A 15468-nucleotide genomic window follows, 5' to 3' on the forward strand; every position below is an offset into this window, starting at 1 on the left:
GCCAATGAGGGATTTCCGTGTAACTGCAGGAAACAGCCTTTCTTAGGCCTCGTAATCAAAGGGTAGAATAAGAAAATGACGTACCAACCTCTGTGAGGTATTTTATATGGAGTATCTCATTTCATCCTCAAAATGATGAATTTGTTATATCTGTTTTACAAGTAATAAAAATCAAGACAGAAAAGTCAGGTAATTTAATCAGTATCACAAACTGATGAATTCTGAAACTAAGATTAGCAGTGGTATTCAAAATCCCACTCAATACAACTAAAAACTTTTGCCTAAACAGAACAAAAAAGCCCAGCTATCTTAAGAGTTGAAAACTAGATAAAAAAAGGAAGAATGTGAAGGAGCAGCAAACCCTGGAGACGAAACCTGCATGGAGTTAACTTCTTGTTCTTTTTTTCCCTTGAGGAGAAATCCGCCTCATTTGGAGGATATTACAGGCAACTAATACTTTGAAAAAGATCCAGCTATCTTTCTAGTCAGAGAAAGCACAGAATGGGACCTGAGCACGGGGAGAGGAAGGAGGAAATCCTGGAAGGATTAGAACAACAAAACGGGGCCCTCAATTTCTATATAGAAACCCATCTAAATCTTACTCTAGACCATGAACCATGCGTGCTAGCTATCACAAAATAAGATAGGCTGAGAGAATTCAGTTGTGACGTGACAGCATCCTGTGAAAGTAAAGACAAATCTATAGTCAGTCTAACCTGATTGCTGGAAAAATAAAAACTAGAACATTCTCCAAAGGATTATAACAAGACCAAGAACTTACACAACATCACATTCAAACTTACTCACCATATAAGTAACCAGAAAATAAATGATCTAATGGTGAAGAACAGAAAGAAAAAATGTTTGTTTGTTTTTTTGAATGAACAGATACATAAGTTGATAGATAACTAAAAGGAAGATTTTAAAAATATAACTGGAGTTCCAGTACAGAGTACAAGAAGATTAAGCCTTCCCAGTTTGTGAACGCCATACATTTATACACTCACTTAGATCCTTAACCCTAGATAGGTTAAATCTAAGAAAATTATGTCTAGGAGAATAATAATCAAACTGATGATAAACAAACCTAAATAATATCTTAAAAGTAGAGAAAACTGTCATGTTGTACACAGGGGAACAGTATTTCCAAAACCCACAGATTTAATAGTTCCATTTTTAGAAACAATGGGGGCCAGAATGCATCTTTTTATAACGAAGGTAAAATAAATACATTTCATCTAGAGAAATACTTAGATAATTTGATTCAAGCAGAACCTACTCTACAATAAATTCTAATGAGAGTTTTTCAAACTAAAGGAAAATGATGTGAGGGCAACTTCAGGAACAAATGAAGATTATCATACTAAGTGAAGTAAGTCAGAGAAAGACATATGATGCCACTTATATATGGAATCTAAAAAATCATACAGATGAACTTACTACCAAACAAATAGTCACACATAGAAAACAAAATTATGGTTACCAAAAGAGAAACGGGGCAGGGGAGGGATAAATTAGGAGTTTGGGATTAATAGACACAAACTACTATATATAAAATAGATTACCAACAAGCATTCACTGCATAGCACAGGGAACTATATTCAATATATTGTGATAACCTAAAATGGGAAAGAATCTGAAAAAGAATAAATATATAACTGAATCACTTTATGCCTGAAACTAATGCAACATTGTAAATCAACTATCAGTTCAGATCAGATCAGTTGCTCAGTCGTTTCCGACTCTTTGCGACCCCATGAATTGCAGCATGCCAGGCCTCCCTGTCCATCACCAACTCCCGGAGTTCACTCAAACTCATGTCCTTTGAGTCAGTGATACCATCCAGCCATCTCATCCTCTGTCGTCCCCTTCTCCTCTTGCCCCCAATCCCTCCCAGCATCAGAGTCTTTTCCAATGAGTCAACTCTTCGCATGAGGTGGCCAAAGTACTGGAGTTTCAGCTTTAGCATCATTCCTTCCAAAGAAATCCCAGGGCTGATCTCCTTCACAATGGACTGGTTGGATCTCCTTGCAGTCCAAGGGACTCTCAAGAGTCTTCTCCAACACCACAGTTCAAAAGCATCAATTCTTTGGCTCTCAGCCTACTTCACAGTCCAACTCTCACATCCATACATGACCAAAGGAAAAACCATAGTCTTGACTAGACGAACCTTTGTTGGCAAAGTAATGTCCCTGCTTTTGAATATGCTATCTAGGTTGGTCATAACTTTCCTTCCAGGAGCAAGCGTCTTCTAATTTCACGGCTGCAGTCACCATGGGCAGTGATTTTGGAGCCCATAAACATAAAGTCTGACACTATTTCCACTGTTTCCCCATCTATTTGCCATGAAGTGATGGGACCAGATGCCATGATCTTAGTTTTCTGAATGTTGAGCTTTGAGCCAACTTTTTCACTCTCCACTTTCACTTTCATCAAGAGGCTTTTTAGTTCCTCTTCACTTTCTGCCATGAGGGTGGTGTCATCTGCATATCTGAAGTTATTGATATTTCTCCTGGCAATCTTGATTCCAGCTTGTGTTTCTTCCAGTCCAGAGTTTCTCATGATGTACTATGCATATAAGTTAAATAAACAGGGTGACAATATACAGCCTTGACGTACTCCTTTTCCTGTTTGGAACCAGTCTGTTGTTCCATGTCCAATTCTAACTGTTGCTTCCTCACCTGCATACAAATTCCTCAAGAGGCAGATCAGGTGATCTGGTATTCCCATCTCTTTCAGAATTTTCCACAGTTTATTGTGATCCACACAGTCAAAGGCTCTGGTATAGTCAATAAAGCAGAAATAGATGTTTTTCTGGAACTCTCTTGCTTTTTCCATGATCCAGTGGATGTGGGCAATTTGATCTCTGGTTCCTCTTCCTTTTCTAAAACCAGCATGAACATCAGGAAGTTCATGGTTCACATATTGCTAAAGCCTGGCTTGGAGAATTTTGAACATTACTTTACTAGCGTGTGAGATGAGTGCAATTGTGTGGTAGTTTGAGCATTCTTTGGCACTGCCTTTCTTTGGGATTGGAATGAAAACTGACCTTTTCCAGTCCTGTGGCCACTGCTGAGTTTTCCACATTTACTGGCATATTGAGTGCAGCACTTTCACAGCATCATCTTTCAGGATTTGAAATAGCTCAACTCGAATTCCATCACCTCCACTAGCTTTGTTCGAAGTGATGCTTTCTAAGGCCCACTTGACTTCACATTCCAGGATGTCTGGCTCTAGGTCAGTAATCACACCATCATGATTATCTGGGTCATGAAGCTCTTTTTTGTACAGTTCTTCTGTGTATTCTTGCCATCTCTTCTTAATATCTTCTGCTTCTGTTAAGTCCATACCATTTCTGTCCTTTATCGAGCCCATCTTTGCATGAAATGTTCCTTTGGTATCTCTGATTTTCTTGAAGAGATCGCTAGTCTTTCCCATTCTGTTGTTTTCCTCTATTTCTTTGCATTGATCACTCAAGAAGGCTTTCTTATCTCTTCTTGCTATTCTTTGGAACTCTGCATTCAGATGTTTATATCTTTCCTTTTCTCCTTTGCTTTTAGCTTCTCTTCTTTTCACAGCTATTTGTAAGGCCTCCCCAGACAGCCATTTTGCTTTTGCATTTCTTTTCCATGGGGATGGTCTTGATCCCTGTCTCCTGTACAATGTCACGAACCTCAGTCCATAGTTCATCAGGCACTCTATCTATCAGATCTAGGCCCTTAAATCTATTTCTCACTTCCACTGTATAATCATAAGGGATTTGATTTAGGTCATACCTGAAATGTCTAGTGGTTTTCCCTACTTTCTTCAATTCAAGTCTGAATTTGGCAATAAGAAGTTCATGGACTGAGCCACAGTCAGCTCCTGGTCTTGTTTTTGCTGACTGTATAGAGCATCTCCATCTTTGGCTGCAAAGAATATAATCAATCTGATTTCGGCGTTGACCATCTGGTGATGTCCATGTATAGAGTCTTCTCTTGTGTTGTTGGAAGAGGGTGTTTGTTATGACCAGTGCATTTTCTTGGCAAAACTCTATTAGTCTTTGACCTGCTTCATTGCGTATTCCAAGGCCAAATTTGCCTGTTACTCCAGGTGTTTCTTGACTTCCTACTTTTGCATTCCAGTCCCCTATAATGAAAAGGACATCTTTTTTGGGTGTTAGTTCTAAAAGGTCTTGTAGGTCTTCATAGAACCATTCAACTTCAGCTTCTTCAGCGTTACTGGCTGGGGCATAGACTTAGATTACTGTGATATTGAATGGTTTGCTTTGGAAATGAACAGAGATCATTCTGTCGTTTTTGAGATTGCATCCAAGTACTGCATTTCGGACTCTTTTGTTGACCATGATGGCTACTCCATTTCTTCTGAGGGATTCCTGCCTGCAGTAGTAGATATAATGGTCATCTGAGTTAAATTCACCCATTCCAGTCCATTTCAGTTTGCTGATTCCTAGAATGTTGACATTCACTCTTGCCATCTCTTGTTTGACCACTTCCAATTTGCCTTGATTCATGGACCTGACATTCCAGGTTCCTATGCAATATTGCTCTTTACAGCATCGGACCTTGCTTTTATCACCAGTCACATCCACAGCTGGGTATTCTTTTTGCTTTGGCTCCATCCCTTCATTCTTTTTGGAGTTATTTCTCCACTGATCTCCAGTAGCATATTGGGCACCTACTGACCTGGGGAGTTCCTCTTTCAGTATCCTATCATTTTGCCTTTTCATACTGTTCATGGGGTTCTCAAGGCAAGAATACTGAAGTGGTTTGCCATTCCCTTCTCCAGTGGACCACATTCTGTCAAATCTCTCCACCATGACCTGCCCATCTTGGGTTGCCCCACGGGCATGGCTTAGAAATCAACTATATTTGAATTTAAAAAAGAAACATTAAGTACATAAAGATATAAAATGTATAATTTTTATTTTGTTCTTTAAAGTACAAATAACTTCTTAAAGCAAAAACTATAACATTGTCTGGTGGTGTTTTCAACGTATACAGATATAATACATACTACCTCAGTAGACAGCAGAGGAGTAGGACAGGACATTTATCCTTTATGGTTACAAAATCTCTACATTTTACATCAACTAGTGTAATATTAACTCTAAGTAGACTGATATTATATTTTTGAAAGAACTGTGTGCCCTACCAGTTTTGTAGCAATGATATCTACTGTTGGTCCTTGATTGATGTGGGGGTTAATCTGCATATAACTTATGATCAGCCCTGTGTATCTGTAGCTCCTTTGTACCCACAGATTCAGCCAACTATAAACCATGTAGTACTATAGTATTTACTATTGAAACATCTCCACATGTAAGTGGACCTGTGCAGTTCAAACCTGCAGTGTTCAAAGGTCAACTCTGTGTGTGTGTGTGTATACACACACAACCTTTCTTTGCATGATTTAAATATTTTTATAATTACATGATAATTACTAGATTTTGGTTGTGTGTGTATATCAGTTCAGTTCAGTTCAGTCATTCAGTCGTGTCTGACTCTTTGTGACCCCATAAATTGCAGCACTCCAGGCTTCCCTGTCCATCACCAACTCCCGGAGTTTACTCAAACTCATGTCCATCGAGTCGGTGATGCCATCCAGCCATCTCATCCTCTGTCGTCACCTTCTCCTCCTGCCCACAATCCCTCCCAGCATCAGAGTCTTTTCCAATGAGTCAACTCTTCACATGAGGTGGCCAAAGTATTGGAGTTTCAGCCTTAGCATCAGTCCTTCCAGTGAACACCCAGGACTCATCTCCTTTAGAATGGACTGGTTGGATGTCCTTGCAGTGCAAGGGACTCTCAAGAGTCTTCTCCAGCACCACAGTTCAAAAGCATCAATTCTTCAGCACTCAGATTTCTTCATAGTCCAACTCTCACATCCAAACATGACCACTGGAAAAACCATAGCCTTGACTAGATGGACCTTTGTTGGCAAAGTAATGTCTCTACTTTTGAATATGCTATCTAGGTTGGTCATAACTTTCCTTTATATACATATGTAAAAAATTTATTTTAAAAGAATGGCATTGAAATACATATAATATCATATATAAAACGAGTTGCCAGTCCAGGTTCGATGCATGATACTGGATGCTTGGGGCTGGTTGCACTGGGATGACCCAGAGGGATGGTATGGGGAGGGAGGAGGGTTCAGGATGGAGAACACATGTATACCTGTGGCGGATTCATTTTGATATTTGGCAAAACCAATACAATATTGTAAAGTTTAAAAATAAAATAAAATAAAAAAAAATAAAAGAATGAAACACCAAAAATATTCTCTAACCACATTTGGAATTAAATTAGAAATCAATAATAAGATACCTAGGTAATCTCAACTATCTGCAAATTAATAATCCCACAGGTTAAATAAAAAATCACAAGGTGAAATATTTTGAACTAAATGGTTTTAAAAATACAACACAACAGTTTGTGAAAGGCAGCTGAAGCAGTACTTAGAGGGACATTTATAAGCTTCAATATGTATTCTAGTGGAAAAAAGAAATGACCTAAATGACCTAATTCCTTATAAACCAAATAAGTCAGAAGAGTAAATTAGCCCAAGGTAAGTAGAAGTAATAAAATAATGTAATGAAAAGTGAATACAGAAAGCTTCCCAAAGCCAAAAGTTGATCTTTTCAAAGAACCATCGAAATCAACATAGCCCCAATTGGAATAAACAAGAAAAAGGATAGAAGACAAGTCACCAATAACACTAAAAACAGAAGCTATCACCACACAGAGAACAGACTCAGGGACACAGCAGGGGAAGGAGACGGTGGGACACATTGAGAGAGCAGCACTGAAATACGTATATTACCATATGTAAGGTAGACAGCTAATGGGAATTTGCTGTATAGCACGGAGAGCTCATCCTGGCGCTCTGTGATAACCTAGACGGGTTGGATGGGGTGGGAGGGAGGTTCAAGAAGTGAGGGACATTGTGTATACCTATGGCTGATTCACATCGATGTATGGCCGAAACCAACACGACACTGTAAAGCGATTATCCTCCAATTAAAAATAAATTTAAAAACAAGTTATCCCCAAAGTCCTGTACACAAAAATGATACTAACAACTAGTAATAATAACATGCAACAAATTAAATGAAATGGACAAATGTATTAAAAGCAGAATTCATCAAAATTAAGAGGATAAGAAATAGAAAATGTGACTAGCTTTATAGCTATTAAAGAAATTCACATTATTATCAAAAACCTTTCTTAAAACTCCAGACTCAGGTATTGTTTCACTAGTGAATTCTGTTACTCTGGGAACAAAAACTTTCCTTTACATGTGTTTTTCTAAAAAATAGAGATGGAATATCACTTGTTTTATGAGGCCAGTATAAACCTAATGTAAACCTTGACAAAGACATAATGAAAACAAAAATGAAAACAGCCCTACAGGATTTTTTTATCACTCATAAATATATCACTCATATAAATATATTTATCACTCATATAAAATTCTTAAAGGGTACTAGCAAATTAAATCCTATATAACATACACACATCTATATATACATGTGTATAGATATTTTGTTGTTGCTAAGTCTTGTCTAACTCTTTTGTGACCCTATGGACTGTAGCCCGCCAGGCTCCTCTGTCCATGGGATTCTCCAGGCAAGAATACAGGAGTAGGTTTCCATTTCTTTCTCCAGGGGATCTTCCCATCCTGGGGATCAAGCCTGCATCTCCCACATTGCAGGCAGATTCTTTACCCCTGAGCCACCAGGGAAGCCTGTGTATGTATGTATGTGTATGGGTATGTATGTCAACATAAGTGAGGTTTATTACAGAAATGGTAAGTTATGGAAGCAAATCAATCAAAGCAGTCTCTTGTATTAACAGTATAAAGAAGAAAGATTGGATAGAAGCAAGTAACACTACTGTTTGCAGTTGGTATGATTATCTTCACAGAAAATTCCAAGAAATTTACAAAATAATTTCCATAACAGGTAATGAATTTAGCAGTATCATAGGGGTTCAAAGTTAATATATAAATCAGTTCCTATATATTAAGGACAATGAGAAAGTAATTTGCTTTTAAAATTCCATTTATAGTAGCACCTAAAAATAGACACTTAGAAAGGTGTTCAACCTTTCTCTACATAGAAAGCTATGAAAGATGTATTAGAAAATTTAAAGATCCAGATAACAGATAAACCTACCATGTTAATTGGTTAAAAGATTCATATTTTTAAGACAGCAGATTTCCCCCAAATTTACTTTTAGAGTTGACACGATCTCTATAAAAATACCAGAGACTTTTTTTTTAATTGACAAGTCAACTCTTAAAATTTAGATAGAAATGCATTGGCCCTAGAACAATTTTTAAAAAGAACTATATTGAAGGATGTGGCATACCTCATTTCAAAACTAATTTTAAGGCTAATAGCAATCCACATAGCTTGATATTTGTGAAAAGATAGACATATATACTAATGACATAGAAAGTCCAGACATGAACCTACACATTAATAATTAATGATTTTCCACAAAGATGCCAAAGCAAGTTGACCAAGAAAGATAATGTCTTTTCAGCAAATGGTGATGGGACAGCTGTGTATATGTGGGGGGTGGGGGATTAACTCTTACTTCACACCATCTACAAAAATTAACTGGAAATGGATCATAACCCTAAATGTAAAATCTAAAACCATATTAAAGTGATAGGCTTTGTAACCTTGGAGTAGTTAAAAAAGTATATTTAAGAACACAAAAAGCATAAAACATGAACCAAAATTTGTTAAATTGAACACTGAAATTGCAAACTTATTCTTCAAAAAATTTCATTAAGAGAAAGAAAGTGGAAGCCCCAATTGGGAGAAAATATTTGCAGCACATGTATCAGGCAAAGAACTTGTATGTGGAATAGATAAATCTTAACAACTCACTAATAATAAGTTGAACACACTAAAAATAGTTAAAAGATTTGAACATAGCCATTAAGCACATAAAACTTCGCTCAACATCACAAGTTGAGAACTAGTGATGAGAACATCAGAGAACTACAAATTAAACCCACAGTGAGATACCACTACACACTTACTGATTGGCCAGGATGTGGAGCAACTGGAAGTTTTCATACACTGGTGGTGGAAAATACAAAATACTAAAATCATTTTGAAAAATGCTTTGGTAGTTTCTTAGAAAATTAAACATATACTTCCCATTTGATCTTCTCATTCTACACATAGATATTTTACCCAAGAGAAATGAAAACATAGGGCCACATAAAGCCTCATACATCAATGTTCTTAGCATTGTAATAGCTTAAAACTGAAAAAAAAAAATTTCCATCAAGTGATTATTTAAACAGATTATAGTATATCTACATGTAATGCTACTCAGCTATAAAAAGTTATTGATACAAAAACACAGCTAAATATCAGCATCATTTTGTCCAGTAGAAAAAGCCAGACAGAAAATATACATTCTGGATGAGACCATACAAATAAAATTCTAAAAAAATACAAATTATAGATGGCAGCCCAGTGGTTGCCCAGGATGGGGTTGGGTGATGAATGGGCTACAAACAGGCAGGAGGAAACTTGAGGGTAATAGAAAGATTGATAATCTTGATTGCAGTGATGTTTAGTATACATGTGTCAAACCCCAACAAATTGTGAACTTTAAATACATACAATGTATTAAAAATCATTTACACACGATAGTTATCCCTGTGAATTCAGAATCAGTATGTCTACTTTGTTTTTTTCCCTGAAGTTAAATATGCACCATTTTCTGAAGTTTCATGCTCTCAAGAAATAATTTTTATAGAAACTCACTCAAATATTGTGGCATTATTTCCATTTTTAGAATTAAGTATATATCTTATACAATTTAAAAAATGTAATCCAAATTTTTTCCAAGCAGATAATTCTTTATAATTAGTCTCTTAAAGAGTTGGAAATACCAGAACACCTTACCTGCCTCCAGAGAAATCTGTATACAGGTCAAGAAGCAACAGTTAGAACTGGACATGGAACAACAGACTGGTTCCAAATCGGAAAAGGAGTACGTCAAGGCTGTGTATTGTCACCCTGCTTATTTAATTTATTAGCAGAGTACATCATGAGAAACGCTGGACTGGAGGAAGCACAAGCTGGGATCAAGATTGCCGGGAGAAATATCAATAACCTCAGATATGCAGATGACACCACCCTTATGGCAGAAAGCTAAGAGGAACTAAAGAGCCTCTTGATGAAAGTGAAAGAGGAGAGTGAAAAAGTTGGCTTAAAGCTCAACATTCAGAAAACTAAGATCATGGCATCCAGTCCCATCACTTCATGGCAATAGATGGGGAAACAGTGGCTGACTTTATTTTTCTCGGCTCCAAAATCACTGCAGGTGGTGACTGCACCCATGAAATTAAAAGACACTTGCTCCTTGGAAGGAAAGTTATGACCAACCTAGAAAGTAGATTAAAAAGCAGAGACATTACTTTGCCAACAAAGGTCCATCTAGTCAAAGCTATGGTTTTTCCAGTATTCTTGTATGGATGTGAGAGTTGGACCATAAAGAAAGCTGAGTGCCAAAGAATTGATGCTTTTGAACTGTGGTGTTGGAGAAGACTCTTGAGAGTCCCTTGGACAGCAAAGAAATCCAACTGGTCTATCCTAAAGGAAACCAGTCCTGAACATTCATTGGAAGGACTGATGCTGGAGCTGAAACTCCAGTACTTTGGCCACCTGATGGGAAGAGCTGACCCATTTGAAAAGATGCTGGGAAAGATTGAAGGTGGGAGGAGAAGGGGATGACAGAGGATGAGATGGTTGGATGGCATCACCGACTCAATGGACATGAGTTTGAGTAAACTCCGGGAGTTGGTGATGACAGGGCGGCCTGGTGTGCTGCAGTCCATGGGGTTGCAAAGAGTCGGATGTGACTGAGTGACTGAACTGAACTGAAGTCTCTTAAAAGATTCATAATACAAATCTGCATTTCTTCTTCCTAATTCTGAAAAATTTATTTTAATGAACTTGGCCATCTGTCAACTCATAAATAGATATTTATGAGAATACTCCTTCTCAAAATTTATCTAAAAATAAATTATTGTAGTGACTGCAACCCCTGCCTTTCTCAGCTTCTGAATTACAAGCATCAGAACTTCAAGTGGCCTCTAACTGTTGAGTTTTACTTTCTTCTTAAAGGGGATTATTCTGCTTATCCTCTGATCCATTAAGAACCAGGTAAGAAACATAGAAACAGGATAGAGAAATATGAAGACACTCAGAAAATTATTTAGAGAGAACTGTCAAATAATTAAATACTAGGTATTTTTGACCTGTGCTTTTGAGGTTTTATGGTGTTTCCCTTAGTACACGCTGGAGACCCTAAAAGTATGACTTATGTACTTCCACTGAAACTAGTAGCTTTAAAAACTTCCCTAGGCCAGGGTTTCTGCTCTTTTCCCTTTAATTTACTCTGTAGTTTTTCTTAAATATATATGTTCTTCTGATTACATAGAAGTTATATATAATTTAAATGAATATGCTATGTATTATGAATAAAGAAGGTGATATAGAAATGTATAACATGGAAAACATACCAATGTTTATTTCACATACCAATATATAGAAGAACAGCCAAATTAGATATTTCACATAAAAGTACATAGGTCCATTCAATTACCTTGAACTTTCATCCTCACACCTTTTGACATACAAAAAACCAAAGGATTCAAGTAGTGTTATTTCATCAGCCTCTCTGCTGGGCAAAGATGTGTTTGCTGATGGAGCGGAAATGCTTTGCCAGCCCATATTCCATTGTCTTCAGAAGCTATTCTGAATGGGAGCCACTGCCATTATGTGAATAAGTCATGCATGATCCCTGGGTATATTATCAGTCCCTTGTGGAACATTTTTACCAATGATGAAATGTTATTGTTGTCAGTGTCAGACATTCAGTCTTTATCAGTCTCCTTCATGACAGCCCTCGTTATTCAGGCAGACTTGGGACAACTTCAAGGTGAGAACTTTCAATACAAGGTCAAGTGGACCGAATTTCTTTCCTAGCCACTGCTCAACCATTTCCCTTTCCTTTCATCATGACTCACAGATCAACCCCTCTGTCTTAAGGTCTGCAGTGGGAGGAGTGCAATGGCAACCTCATTCTGGTAAGAACCTAGAACCATTTAAATAACAGAAATTTACATTTCCTCACTGTGTCACTCCTAAAATAATTTAATAATGTCCTTAAATGTTGACACACATACTTATCTACAAAATTCCTTTGGAATCAATATTATACGTTAAAAACACTCAAGGGCTTTAGAACCAGAAATACTTTTTTCAGATTTGAACTACAGGAACTTTGGCCAGCTGCTTAACATCTCTGGGCCAGAACTCTCCTCTCCAAATGGATCAAATGCAACCTTTCATGCAGAACTACTGTGAGATTTAAAGACAATATAAAAGCATTATAAGAATAGAATAGAAGCAAGAAGTAAACATCATCCTGGATGATTATAGGAGTCCAACAAATGTTTGCTTCTTGCTTCTACTTTATTCTTATAATGTTTTGTTGAAAATAATGTCACAACATCTTTACACTTACCTTGACCCCAAATTAAAATCTTTGAGAATGGGAAAATAACATAATCTTAATTAAAATCTTTGGGAATGGGAAAATAACATAATCTTAATACCCAGGTATTTCTTGCAGTTACCTAAAACCTGAAGCCTACATATTAGAGCTTTGACTCCAGTGTAATTGTTCCTTTGTCCCTTACTCCTATAACCTTTTCCCACTAATTCTGACTCACAGCTGTTTATGGATTACTAACAGCTGTGCTGGGGGGGTGGGGGTGCCCACAGGGCTTAGAGGACTGTCTGGATTACACAGGTCAACATGTCAGAATGTCAGCTCTCCACACTAAGACTGGCAGAACTGGGCATGCATTATGTGTAATTAGGCAAGTATTAGAATGATGATGACAGCCCTTCAGTCTCAGAGGAGCAAAGCAGAATTGATGGGGTTCATAAAGACAGTGTGGGACTGAATGGAAACAGATCTTCCATAGCAAAAGATCCTTCATGGGAAAACACAGGGCCAGGAGAAACATATTTTCTCATACTGTGTATGTATGTATGTATGTATCTACCATTTTGAACTCTTCACCATCAAAAATAAACACATCATAAACCTAATGGTACTTGGAGCTATAGTCTCTCCAAGAAGCTTCTAATCAATGACCTGATGCATATGCCAACAAAATTCTGTATCAAAGAAAATATTTAAAGCTGCTGCTGCTGCTGTCACTTAGTCATGTCTGACTCTGTGTGACCCCATAGATGGCAGCCCACCAGGCTCCACCATGGCAAAAACACTGGAGTGGGCTGCCATTTCTTTCTCCAATGCAAGAAAGTGAAAGTGAAGTTGCTCTGTCATATCCGACCCTTAGCGACCCCGTGGACTGCAGCCTACCGGGCTCCTCCATCCATGGGATTTTCCAGGCAAGAGTACTGGAGTGGGTTGCCACTGCCTTCTCCAATATTTAAAGCTAACACTAGTCAACTTTAGTGAATAAAACTCTATTTTAAGAGCATATGGACTGTGAGGGAAAGGATTGAGAGAGCATATCTAAGAGCAGTTATTGTTACTACTATTGAAGAGTGGCTTATAGAGTATAATGTTATGCCTACTATGTGTGGGCAGTGCAATGAGCACTTTACATGTATCATTTCATTTAATTCTCACAGAAACTCTTTGAAGTACCTACTATGATCATTCATGAATGGACAATGAGAAAACCGAGTCTGGTGGAAATTGATTGTTCACTATTACCCAGTTGGCAGCCATGAGTTTGGAATCTACATTTATCTGATTACAAATTTTTTTAATTTAAAAAAAATTTTTTAAATTTTGCTAAATTTACACATATGATGAAATTAATGCTGCAGCAACAGCTGCGTTATCTCAGAAGGCAAAGGAGATAGGTTTCCAAAACAGAAATCACTGAAATAATGAAAAAAATACTGTTACTTATAAAATTCATTCATTCCTGAGAAAACTCTTGAGTACCTAGTATACAAAAGACCCTAACAGACATCTCAAAATTAGAGTCAGAAAAAAAAATCCAAGACTAACAATTACAAAGTCTTAGGAGGCATAATTAAAATATTCTTAATGTTTAGGTATTTAGGTTTTACCATGTGTCTTTCACTGAGTTAAAAAAAAGATCTGTTGAGGAAAATATCAATGTAACTGTTACATGATAACTCCTTTATAAGTGAAGCCCTTGGATTGATCACATAGAAACAAGTCTCTGGGACTCAATAGTCTAGCAACAAAGAAACAGCCAGCATTAAGTGACCCATTTCTCCCCTGGTAGAAAAAAAAAATGAACTTTTCTGTTTCATTCAAAGATATTTGTATAAAGAATATATTCTCAGTTCCACCATATAAAAATGAGCTGGGAATCAGGATCACTAAATGGTTAAAAGTGCAGGCTCTAAAACCAGATGCTCTGGGTTTGAATCCTGACACTACCATTGACTAGCTGTAAGACTCTCTTCAACCTTTCTGGGCTTCACTGAAGGTTGGGGAGAAGATCAAATGATTTACTACATTTAAAGTGCTTAGAAAACACATTAAATAATAGGGACACACATGAAAAACACACAGACGCTAGCTAGCTGTTGTTACTATTGTTATCATTACTATTAAATAATTTTCTTGCTATGGTTTATATTATCGCTCATTATAAAATACCTCTTCTGATTTTAAAAAGAGAGAGCAAACTAAAGATGTATCCCAAATGCAATATCTGTTGGAGTGTAGAATCACTAAGAAGGTAAATAACCATATGATGAAAGAAAAATCAGTAACATTTATTTATATATATTTTCTTAAAGCCTCTTATAGTAATTGCTAGTTAACTGTAAGTTTTAAACCAACAACAATGTCTAAAACAATGGAACGATGATGAAAGGCAGGTATCAGTAAAATGAAGATAGAAAACAAACCAATCACATGTTTAAGTGAAAAAAATAGAGTGGACCTGCCCATTATAAGTCCTGTTTTAACTACTGTTATTATAAGTTTTGGAATATGGGGTAAACAATGAAATTTCAGGTTTACAGGTTACTCTGAGTTCTTCATTGTATATTAAGATGCAGAAGTATCTTAAAGATTATGTGTTGATTTCACATATATACAGTATTTGATAAATAACTTGTACTTGACTATGTTCAAACATCTTTAGGGGGAAAAAATATTCAGAAGGAGACTATGGGCCTTTCACTAAGCGTAAGCCTAATAGGATAGTATAACCTAGAAAGCAATATGGGAACCTGTTCTGACATGCTCATACGAGACACGCTCAGTTGTGTCCAACTCTTTGCAACCCCATGGACTATAGCCTGCCAGGCTTCTCTGTCCATGGAATTCACTAGGCCAGAACACTGCAGTGGGTAGTCCTTCCCTTCTGCAAGGGATCTTCTGAACCCTG

The sequence above is a fragment of the Bos indicus x Bos taurus genome, chromosome 1, assembly GCF_003369695.1.
Source record: "Bos indicus x Bos taurus breed Angus x Brahman F1 hybrid chromosome 1, Bos_hybrid_MaternalHap_v2.0, whole genome shotgun sequence".
Lineage (NCBI taxonomy): Eukaryota > Metazoa > Chordata > Mammalia > Artiodactyla > Bovidae > Bos > Bos indicus x Bos taurus.